A 13,172-nucleotide genomic window follows, 5' to 3' on the forward strand; every position below is an offset into this window, starting at 1 on the left:
TGTTTCAAACTTAATAACACAGATTATATTTCAAAAAACATTTTATTTTTATTTTCAATTAAATTTTTCTTTCACAAAAAAAAAAGTTCATACCAAGTGTTTTAAGACTTTTTTTAAATCCATTAAAACTTTGTTTTATACACCAAAAACATTCACGTTAAAGTTAGTTTACAGCTTTAAAATTAAGTTTTGTTCAAACTTTTTCATTTTTTTAATGATTTAATCATTATGAGCGAACAACCGCAACAACACAGCAGGATGGACCCAACAACTGATAATGAGATGATCAGAATTTTCGACAGTGATGATTTTGACGTGTCTTCAGCTTCAGTTACATCTGAAATAAAAAATGTGTTATAATTTTTAAACAAGCCTATTTGTTTATTGGAGTTTTGATAATTTAAAGTTAGTTTGTCATCTACACTGGTGTGATTCATTTAGTTTAAAGTAGGTTTATTATAAAGGTTTTACAAAAGTTGACTTAAAAACAAGTAAACAGACAGATTTTATTTCTATTGAAAAGCAATATGATAGTTATTGTATAAGTTGACAAACTTTTGTTGTGTTTAAATTTGTAATAAAATATTATTAAGATTTATTAAATTATTATCTCGTAGTTTATCTTCTAACGCAGTCATTAGTTAAGTATGGATTTTTAAAGCTTTTTTTTTTCGTTATTTTGTATACTACCTTTGCTAATGAAGTTAAAAAACACTACTATAATTTAAATTTAAATTTTAAGCGTATTAATGTTATAATTTTATTTTCAAACTCTAAGTAATAAAATAACAGTAGATATAAACTTAAAGTATTATTTAAAATAAAATATTAACTATTTTTGTCAGTTATTTTACATTCTTCATCCCAGGCTGAACATTTAAAACTAATATCCTTCACTTTTCTTTATACAAAATTGTCATTTAGTATCAGTTGGCTTATGTTGTCATGGAAACTGACTTCTCCATAATCACCATGACAACTGTTGTATCGGTGCAGTTTGAGTTGTTCACGTTTAAGTGAGAGCCGTCTTTCTTACCAATCTTCCAAATACACCTGTTAAGTTTTTAGTTTCTTTTTGTGAATAACTATTGCTTATATATAATAACTTTTTCCAGTAAAACTTTGATGTTTAAATATTCGGACATTTAAGAAATGTTTTACCGATTAAAAGGGGTTAAAAATACTCTAAAATCAATTTATTATTTGTGCAATTCGTTTTTTAAACGGTTTATTATTTTCAAAAATAATCTTTTAAAAAGTTTCGACGCAAATTAAATTTAATTTATATCAGGTTTTTTTCAAAACTTTTATCACAAGAAACTTTTTTACAATGTGCTATTATGGAATAGTTTCAAGGAACTTTACGAAATAAAGTTTTTACTGCAGTTTATTACAGTACAAAAAATATAGGATCAAAATATTTGATACTAGGATCTGGTGCACAAAAAACATTTCGGTAATCAAAAATTTAAGCATAATTATGAATTTATTATTGTGTTTAAGATTATACAAATAAATTATTTTAGTAAATATACGAATAAATTTATGACAAACTTAAAATATAACTAGTTAAAGACATATACTACCTTTGAAAAATAAAAAGTAGAAAGTTTATAGTTTTTTTAATTTAAAATTATAAAGGTATTTAAAAAGGCTTTATCAACCTTTTTATTAAAACGTTAATTTTATCATAAAATATTTAGTAACTTTGTACGATATCTTATGACACAAAAATACAAAAAAAAATTGTTAAAATAATTATATGAAAAACATTACATGGCCTTGCTTACATAAAAGTTTTATTTTTAGAAGGGCTACTGAACACTGCGTTATAAATTGTTCCTCTCAAATAGAGACCGTTCGACCATATTTATACATTTTTTGTCTTGCATCCAAGTAACTCTTTTGGTGAAGTCAATTGGTATTTTGTCGACTCTGTATCTTAAATGTAGTGAAAAAGTTGACTTCAAATATTTTACGAGCAAAAAAACAGAATGTAAAATGATTTTCCTTATAAATTCAGAAAACTAACAGCAGTAGAAAATTAATATTTCGACAAGTTATAAAAGCAAAAAGTTTTGTTTTTAATTTTACTAGTTGATAGTTTATTTATTTGTCCTGGGCAAGACATTAAATGTATCTGTGGTGTGCAACTTGATAACCAAAAGGTTTTTTCGTGCACCAGGTCCTAGGACCAATTATTTTGAGCGTCAAATATTTTTTGTCGTTCAATAAATTATACTATACAAAATAACTTAAGTAGAGGTATTCAAAGTATTTGAAGTAGTTATTTACTGCTATTTTTAAACAAGCTTACAAAACTTATAAGGAAGTTACAATCAGAATAAAACTTAAAAATAAGTTTTCGTTTGTGCTTTAATTTAAAAAGTTTAAACATTAATCACCAGTTTAAATTACTCTTCGTTATACAATTTAAAACGTAACTACAAATAAACTTGTGTTTAACAAAGCATTTTCTTTCTCAATAATGTACACTCTATGTTGTAAGTTAGTTTTCAACTTCCTTAAAAACAAATACTTATGGACAAATAATTTTAAAAGCAAAAAAAATCTGTATAACTATTTTCTAAACTTGGTATAAGAAAATATAAAAGACCATATTTTACTATAACTAAATGTCTTATAGCTTTACTCGTTTATATAGTTTCATATATTCTTATAGTTTTTGAAGTTTTTATATGCTTTACTGAAATTAAATGTATAGAAACTTATATGTGGCACAAGAAATTTACTAAACAATATAGTATAATTTGGTAGAAAAGCATTATGTTTTTCCAAAAAGTAGTACTTAAGTTTTTGGAAGGTTACATGACAATTCAAATTCGGACAGTCCAAATTCCGACAATTCAAATTCTTAAAAAAAATATTTAAAACTCAAAAATCTCAAAAAGTATTACAAATTACAATTAAAGTTAAAAATAAAAAATAAATATGTAGATCTTATCAAAATCTACAAGCCACTTTTTATTTTTTGCAAAATCTTAAATATTTTTTAAGTTATTTCAAAATTACTAAATATAACTATGTTTTTTTTTACTTTATTTGAGCCTATAGAAAAATAATCAATGTTTTGCAAAATGAAAAAAACGGCTTTCAAATATTAATAGAACCTACATATGATTTTTTTATATTTTACAAATATACATTACTTTTTTAGTTGTGATCCTTTTAATTTTTTTTTTTAATTTGAATTGTCCGAATTTGAATAGTCGTGCACCCAGTACTTAAGTTTTTGGAAAAACGTTATCACAAATTCGTTTTAAACTTATTTTAAACTACATTAGTTGTATTATTTGCAGATTGTGCTACAACTTTGCTTAAAAACTAATTATTTTTCTAGTTTTTTTGTTCACACTGTTCGTAATTAGTAAACTAATTTTAGATAGAAATTATCAAATAGAAAACTGATAATAATCATTTACTTTGAAAATTTATAAAACTAAATATTATATAGCTAAAATAAGATAAGCCTAGTTTAAAATAAAAATAAATAAACTTTGTAACTAGTTGCATTTCTATAAAAATACTTAAAAATGTAAATACTTAAATACCGAACTGAAACAAAACTAAATAAGAATCTTAACTATCTTTGAATATTTATTTTCTGTTGGTACTACCTAAAAGTATAAAAACAAAGTCTTAAATTGAACAATTAGTTTGGTATATAATTTTTTTATTAAAAACAAATTAAGAAGCAGAACCAATAGTTTGTAATAAACTTAACTGATAAAAGTATATAAACAACCGTTATGCATAGAAAAAATCAATTATTTATCTCATATAAAAAAATTGGTTCCATTGTAAATTAAGTTATACTAAATAACAAAATTAACTCACAAATATTTTCTGATTTGCAGCCCAAAACAAATAAAACAAAGGTAATTAATTTTAGCAAACATGCCATCACTACAAGAACTTTTTGAAATTAATAAAGCAACAATTAGAAAACTCATTAATGAGAATTAAAACGGAAAAGTGTTTCAACATTTTTCTTGGTGAAGTTATATTTCGTAATTACTGCTTTTCTTAAAACTTAATAATTCAATATCAATAAGGAAACAAAAAATAAATTAACAGTTAAAATTGGTACGACTGGAAACTAAATCAAGTTTAACATATGTCTTAATCAAAGTAGTTTCAATTAATAAATACATTTTACTTTTAGAAAAACATAATCTTTGATCAAAAGTTTTAAAACATATCATGAAATTTAAACGTGTTGTTAGAAAAGTATTTTATTTTAAAGTAAAGTTCTTTAAAGTAAATTTTTGTTATTAAAATCAAACTATCTTACTAGCTAATTTTTACCTAGATAAAGCTATTAAATAGTACTTAGAATGTGTTGTATTAATATTTTTATTTATTTAAAGAAATATACATTAATTTATTAGTTAAGAAAATTAGCATACCAATTGTAAGTAAATTAATCTTTAAAAATTCTAAATACATAAATAAATGTTTTTTTTTCTTTAAATATAAAACTCTGTTCTAAAACTTTTTGTTGAAAAACTAACTTTGTATTTGAACTTTTTAAAACTGTTAAATCGTTTAACACTAAATGCAAACTGTTACAAATTCTATTCTTTTCAGCAAACATTGTAAACCTCAACTTTAAATATTTAAAAAAAACTACAGAAATAATCGTTAATAGTTACAATTAAGAGTTTATTGGTGTATTTACTTTATCTGATCTATAATTAGTAATCTATATGACTTTTTGTGTTTGAACAAAAGTGTGCCAAACTATTTTCTTTGTTTTTAAGATTTTACTGAGTTTTACCTCTAACAACTATTGATAGTAGGGTTTAAAAATTAAAATTATTAAGAAAACACATCTAATTTTCGAAGTAATTTATGAAGCAAGATGTGTTAAATTGTAATTGCAATGAAAAGTTAAAAATAATTCATTTTAAAACAACACGAGTTAAAAAAACATATTATATTACTTAGTTATATTTCACTCTAGTTAATCAGTTGATTAAGAAAGTATTTCAATGTTCAAATATACTCCAGAAATAAAACAAAAACAAGCAAGTTCAAAACAAAAATTACTCGTTTTTTTTTCTGCTTACAAAAAACTTTAAGTACTGTTGTGCAGAACTTGTTAGTAAAAATGTAGTTTTTCTTGTTGTAACCTATGCATCAATATTAATGAGTGTGCATCGTGCGACTCAATGACTGAGAGGTCTTTTGCTGCATTCAGGTCCTTGAACTTTTTTTATTTTAGCATACTTTTGTTTGTTCAATAAACCATTATTATTGATTACAAATTCACTGAAAGTATTTAATTTGTAGTTTTTCTTAAAATTTGTGCTGTTCAACTCGTTATGAGTATAGCTGATTTGTATTAATTACATAGAAAAAAATATTACTAAGTTACTAAACTTTTTAAGCTTATTTCAACTATTAAACTAATAACTTGTTGAATACAGAGGCGTGTATAGACTTTTTTCAATATAGTAGCAATTTTTTTTAGTTCAAAAAAAAAATATTTTCTGAATTTGCTTTTAAAAAACACTTTAGAAATTTTAATCAATTTTTGCTATATAATTGTTTCAAATTTTCTTAGCTACAAATTTTCTGTAGTTTTTGAAACACTAGTCAAACAGAATGCAAAATCTTGATAAGTAACACAATTCTTTAAATTTTAGTTAAACAATTACAATATACACCTAGGTAATTTATTATTGACAATGTGAAAATTGTGTCTTACATTGTGAACATAATATGAATAATAAAACATTTAGTACATTGTGTAGAAACTGAACACGAAGACTAATCAAAATTTGTAACTAACTTGTCTTAATATTAGTAAAACATATTCACTGATATGTGAGTAAAGGGAGCCGATCATTTCTAACCCGTTCACTTCTAACCCGATCATTTCTAAACCGATCACTTCTAACCCGATCATTTCTAACCCGATCACTTCTAAACCGATCACTTCTAACCCGATCTTTTCTAACCCGATCATTTCTAACCCGATCACTTCTAACACGATCACTTCTAACCCGATCACTTCTAACCCGATCATTTCTAACCCGATCACTTCTAACCCGATCACTTCTAACCCGATCATTTCCAACCCGATCACTTCTAACCCGGTCATATCTAACCTGACCATATCTAACCCGATTACTTCTAACCCGATCATTTCAAGAAGACCATTTATAACCCGATTATTTCTAACCCGATTTAACCCAATCATTTCTAACCCGATCATTTCCAACCCGATCACTTCTAACCCGGTCATATCTAACCTGACCATATCTAACCCGATTACTTCTAACCCGATCATTTCAAGAAGACCATTTATAACCCGATTATTTCTAACCAGATTTAACCCAATCATTTCTAACCCGATCATTTCTAATCCGATCACTTCTAACATGATCATTTCTAACCCATTCTACTTGTTTATTTTATTTCATAATTTTAATCTAGATTTCTTCTAAAACTAACTAGTTTTAATAAAAATATTGATATATACTTTTTTTTATATCTAGTTTCTTTAAAACATTATGATTTCAATGTGTTACGTAAAAAACATTGTTAGTATAAACTTAAACTTTAGAATTAACTAAACATAAGTTTTATTTATTTTTATCACCTTATGTTTTTTAAATTTCATCCTACACATAATTTCAATTTTTTTTCATTATTTCATATATTTTTGTTCTCTCAATATACTTTAACAGCCGTTTTTTCGTTAATAATATACAATTCTCTAAATCGTTTACTTTACAATATTTTGAACTATTCTTTGTAGGATTTTAAAGTAAGCAGTGATAACTATATTTAAGTTGGATCTTATAATAATTCACGTGACTATAATAATTTTAACATAAGCAAATTTTAAAAAGTATACCTTTACAATTGCAATATTAAGATACAAAACCTTTATATTACGGTCTAAAAACTACAATGTAAGTCTGTTGTAAATGTTGTATTATTGCTGACTATTGTATTAGCGATTTATAGTAGGCTATTTTTAAGTTTCATTTTAATAACTTTTACAAATTGTTATACAACTTGCATAGGCCTATTAAGATAATGGAATTCAAACAAACAATAGTAGAAATTAAATACTTTTGTTATATTAAGTGAAAAAGCCTGATTTTTAGGTATAACCTAGATATTAAAACGGTTATGTCGTATAACAAACTGCAAAAGTATATCATGTCGATTTAGCGTCTTGATTTCACATCATTATTAAATTCCTAACTAGTCCTAAAGCAAAAAAAGTCACTAACAATTAAACAGACATGTTTGTTTGCATAACAAGTCCGAGGTTAATCAAATCTCGCCCAGGTAATCTTCTTTAAAACCATCACTTAAATCTATATAATATATAAAATGTTTTAATTACGACTTAAATTAGTACTTTAGTAGACAAAAGTTTCTTTAAAATTTATTTTATTATGAACAGTTGAAATAACGTAAGTATAAACAAAATAAGTACTGAAAAATATTTTGAAATAGAGTATTAAATAAATTATTGTTAAATTAAGTATAACTAGGAGCAAAAGTTTATAAAAACTACATCAAGTTTTTTGTGTCCTTTAATCAACTATTTTTTCAGACGATTATTACACGCAACCTATTTACTTTTTATTCATTACAGTAAAGCCAGCTAAAAGTCTATTTACTTTTTTCTCGGTGTTTTTTTGCACCTCTAAATTTCTAAAAACAATTTTTGCACCTCTAATTTTCTAGAAACCTATATTAGAGTTTCACAATACAAACAAATTTTATTATTTTATTATAAATTTTAAAAATATATATATTAATCAAGTAACTTATACTCATATTTCATATTTAATTATCGCTGAATAATCTTAAATTCTTGTGTTTTTGGAAACCTGTGATACAAAAACTTTTAAAAGATGTTGAGAAATTTTTTAAAGAAGTATCTACTATTAATCATGAGAAGCTGTTTTTGGAATTTTAAATTTTGAAAACTCAAATTTTCATGATAAGTGTAAATTTGTTTTTCTCTATATACATCATATTTTGAAATAAACAAAAAGCAAAATAATAAATTTCGACACTTAACTTTTATAGTACTTTTATAGTAAGTTGTCATTTTATCAATTAAAAAAATCTTTTTATATATATATTTTATGTTTTAATTTTTGTTTTTACAGCCGTATTTTTGCATTGAAAATGTTCTAAATAAAGGACGAAAGCTTTGCAACTAAAGTGTTTTGGTTATTGTTTCATTAGACAGCTATTTAAGGGCTATTTTTTAGCTTTTTTGTATTTGAAAATTTAAGTATAGCTTTGTCTGAAACAATAGCTAATTGGAGTTGTTTTTGGACCCCGGTGTACGGCTTACCTGTTTTCTTAACTTTTATAGTTAAGTTTATTATATAATATATCTTGTTTTATCTTTAAATATAGTATACCATTGCCTAAAATAAAGAAAATTAAATTTAAGTTCTAGTAAATGACCGGTATCAAATATTGAAAAACGTCTACCTCTACTTTTGACTTTTCAAACAGTATACACTTTCGTTTTAAGAACTTAGAATTTAATAATGATAATTTCAAGTGAAACCACCATACTAATTACGATTTCTAAATTTTATTAACTGTATTATTTCGAGTTTCATATATACTGATATTGTTATTCTTAAAAAGTTGTATCATATATAAATTCGCCTTAAATTTAAATGCAATTTGCCAATCTAGTCTCCATACTTAAAAAATGTATATTAACCATATAGAATCTTTTCAAAGAAAAAGTACGGAGTAGTCTATAACGGCTGCAAAACTCAATATATATTTATTACATTGACGACTATCAAAACTTAATACTTAATCTTTAGAATACAGAAGACTAATAATTTTCCTAATGCTTTTTAAAACTAATTAACTACAGTTATTAATAATCCATTTTTAACTTTATTTAAATAATTAATTACCACGAAAATAAACCATTGATTTATAAACCTAACGAAAATAAACCATTATAAACCATTGATATAATATGTAGAATTTGGGTAACTATATAGTTTGATTTTATTAGCAGCGCCTTTCCTCTGTAAATATCATAAGGTTTTTCAATATTTTCGATTGATATTTTTTAACCTGTAATCCTAATGTGCTTTGGACTTTAAATTTAGTGGTTAGTTAACGCACTTAATTTTTTAATTCTTTACAATTGGCTGTACCTTAATTCCAATTATGTTTATTTTAATTGTATCGATTAAGCTTTGGAAAAGCAATAAAATGAATGATAAAAAGACAATGAAATACCAAACGGTTGCACAATTGTACAGAACCTAATTCTAAAAGTCAGGATGTGTATATTCGGTTGATTTTTGAACAAAAATAAATTTTATTTATGAACTTTTTGTTTGAATTCTGACATTCTAGTATGTTCTAAAAGAATTTTATAAAAGTAACCATGAACCTTCTTTTAATGAAAAAGTGCGTAATTCAGAATATTTTGCTGATTTCTGCACTAAAATCATTGAAACAATTTACTAAATTGTCTCAATATGTGTTGCTGAAATTTTAAAAGAATGTTTTTTTTTTGTTAAAAAGAAGTCGGAAAATAATTCTAAATTGAAAGATTGTGCAACTGTGTTTGGTTTTATTGGAACTCACTGATCGATAAAGAATTGATCTTAAACTTGCTTATTATGGAGTCAAAACCAAATTTGTTAAAAACCTTCTCCTTCAAATCATAAATAAGTTAATTAGTATTATACTAAAGTGTTAAACTCTTTTGCTGTTAATCTATAAATAATAGATAAGACTACAGTTTTTGATTTTAATGTATACAAATTTGCGTCTCTTTGTTAAGTGAAATTTAGTTTAACTGGCCCAGATTTTGATGCCTGGGTCTAGCGTAGGATAACAAACTTCCAATAGCAATGAATATCAAAAATCAAACTTTAACAAAAGCTATCTGAAAACTAAGTTTTATTTTAAACAAAACTAACCAAATTTCATTAAAAAAACATCTTTGTTGAGATTAATTTCTTTATAAAACAATTCCTTATTTTAAAACAGTAATAAATATATATATTTATACAGATCGAGTTAATAATTGTCGGGTTAGAAAAGATCGGGTTAGATATGATCAGGTTAGAAATGATCAGGTTAGATATGATCGGGTTAGAAATGATCGGGTTAGAAATAATCAGGTTAAATCGGGTTAGAAGTGATCGAGTTAGAAGTGATCGGGTTAGAAGTGATCGGGTTAGATGTGATCGGGTTAGAAGTGATTGGGTTAGAAGTGATCGGGTTAGAAGTGATTGGGTTAGAAGTGATCGGGTTAGAAATGATCGGGTTAGAAATGATCGGGTTAGAAGTGATTGGGTTAGAAGTGATCGAGTTAGAAGTGATCGGGTTAGAAATGATCAGGTTAGAAGTGTTCGGGTTAGAAATGATCGGGTTATAAATGATAGCGAGTTAGAAAAGATAGCAAACCGTAAGTAAATCGGTAAGTCAAACAATTCCAGTTAAGATAATTTAGCTAAACATCAAATTTTAATCAAAAACTAATTATGCTTTTGAAAACAAAATATAAGCAAAATGGAAAGTTTCCAAAACTTAAAAATTAAACTCTTTGATTTGTTATAACATTTAAAAATATGTTTTTGAACAATAACTGAGTCCAAGTACTTTTAACATTCTTTTTCTGATCATAAGTTCCTATTGTAAAAAGAAAATTATTATGAAACTGAGAAAAAACCCTGGTGTAATGCTAATCTGTATTTTTCACATTTTTAAGCTAAAGCAGTAAAGTTTTCTACTTGTTTCAAATTGTTATTCAGGGACTTTAAACGAAATTAATCAAATTAAACTAAATTACCGTAAAAAATGATTAAACTTAAATTATACTTTTTCTCAGCGGGCCACATTTACAAGCTCGCGGGCCGCATTTACTTGCTCGCGGGCCGCATTCCATTCAAAAAAAAATTTGCTCGTGGGCCGCAGTTTGCCGATTCCTGTTTTAGATAAATATTTTTTGTTAATATATACAATATTAACTGGAGTTTGCTTTACAAATTTTTGCTAAGCCTGACTTAGCTTTATTTTTTATTTTTCTATTGTCTTTAAAAAATGTTTAGCTATTTTAAAGTACTTTTTTTATTACAACTTTGGTAATGTTTTCACTTGCAAAATATTTTATTTCTATATAAAAGTTGTTTTCTATCAATAATTAGTTAAGTATTGATTTTATGTTAGTTACTTTACATTTGTGCAAGTACAGTAAACTATAATCGAATTTCAATTAGAAAAATAAGCTATACTTGTTTAAAAAATGTTAAAATTTGAAATAAATATTACGCTACGCCACTGGTACTTAATAAACCGAGACTACTCAAGATTTTCTATCTTTATTTACAAGGGACTAATAAAACTTCACCTGTATTTTATTTGTTACCACTTTGAAAGTCCTTGTTGTGTTTAATTTGTTTTAATTTTCAAATATGATTTTACTCTTAAAAATAAAAATTACATTTGATTTTTAATACTTTTGTTTACATTTTTTCCAATGTGTTTATCTTAACTTTAATAAATTGACTGTTAAACGTATTAATTTAATCTTTTTTTTTTAAGTTTTAATTAGAAAAAAAATAAAAACAATGTAAAAAAATAAACAAATGTCTTAAAAAATTACCCAAATTTTTCATATACCTACGTAATTAGTTTTGAAACTTTACGAGAATTATTGTCAATTTATTGTCTATCATTGTAAATCATTGAATGCTGCGATAAATTAGTGACCAATTTTATTATTTTAAGTATTTTTAGCCTAAGCTATTTGTAGAAAGCTTTAGAACAATATTTGTGTTATGGCGTAATGCTTAAAGAAAACACTAAATCTTGTTATGCTTAATTTGCATTGAATTCTATACACTGTTTAAAAAGTTCTGCTTTCTCTGTAATACTTCATTTTGTATATCAATTTTAAGTTTGCAGTTATCAAACTATTCAGACTTAGTTTGAAGAATTAACTTTTTTCACTGTATATTTTAACTTTGCCGATTTATTAGAATACTTTTTGTTATGTTAATACTTATTGTGCTTTAATTAAGTAACAGTGATTGTATTGGGCTAAAGAAAATAAAGAAGTCTTAAAAATCATTATTTTATATCAGTTTCATGTATAAAATGGCACTTTAGTTAAAATACTTCCATAAAAAAACTATGCATGAGATAGAACAATACGTTAAATAGATTTATTTTGTTTATTTTCTTTAAGACTGAAACTTCGATAAATTGTGTTAAAAAAAGCTTTACTTAGATCAAAACTTAAAATGAAGTTGTAATAAATTTTAAGCGAGTTGTTTTTTTCGTTAGTTTTATGTTAAATATAAATTTTAAATAATATTACTTATGCAACATTACTTATGCAAGTAATATCACTCATTGTTAAGATGCAACAACTATGGTATAAATTAAAATCAGTTTTAATTTAAAAAAACTGTTAAACTAGAATTAGTTTCATTTTTTTTAATTACTTGTTATATTTGTTATATTGCAAAAACAAGGTAATGAAAAGATTATATTACACGTAATAAAAACACTAAACTAAAAGCACTTTTGTGAAAAAAGCGATAACCTTGTTTAAATTGGAACTAGATTTAGTTTTTCGAATAACTACGTACCTTATAAACGAATTGAAATTAAAAGTAATCAAAATGGCTCTGAACGATATTTTAAAACAAACTTTTATACTAAGTGAAAATATTTCTATCTTTTTACGACTTACAGAAAACACAAAATTGACTTGAGTGCAAGAAGATTTTAATAATAAAAAACCATGTCTGTTTCTATACATTTCAAACAAAGTATAAATAATAAATAATTATCATAAACGTTTTTTGAAGATTTTTATTATTTCAAGTTTTGTACCCCAATAAAACTTAATACAAATATTTAATTATATTTTGTTTGACACAACTAGACGTACATTTTGAATTTATTTCAGTTGATTTTATTGTTTTTTGTAATTTATTAAGTACAAAAAATTGTCTAGTAATTAAACTTACAGTATGATAACTAATAAAATTTTCTCAATAGTTTTTAAGCAGACATTAAGTTTTAACTTCTACAATTTAAGTTAAACACGTGCAAAAAGCTTATCTTGAACACAAAATATAATTATTTTTCGAACAATGTAGATA

General features: G+C 24.7%; 1 pseudogene across 1 annotated transcript in view; it reads left to right on the forward strand.

The window, feature by feature from the left end:
- The first annotated feature begins 228 nt into the window (after nucleotides 1–228).
- The window catches only part of LOC145843167 (large ribosomal subunit protein uL1-like), a 30,569-nt pseudogene continuing 17,625 nt past the window's right edge, over nucleotides 229–13,172 (forward strand). Inside the window, exons 1-2 of the transcript XR_014370222.1 lie at nucleotides 229–351; nucleotides 925–1,016. The product of XR_014370222.1 is annotated as a large ribosomal subunit protein uL1-like (transcript). The remainder of the gene's footprint in view (nucleotides 352–924; nucleotides 1,017–13,172) is intronic.

The sequence above is a fragment of the Thalia democratica genome, chromosome 8 (genome assembly GCF_965202585.1).
Source record: "Thalia democratica chromosome 8, ktThaDemo2.hap1.1, whole genome shotgun sequence".
Classification (NCBI taxonomy): domain Eukaryota; kingdom Metazoa; phylum Chordata; class Thaliacea; order Salpida; family Salpidae; genus Thalia; species Thalia democratica.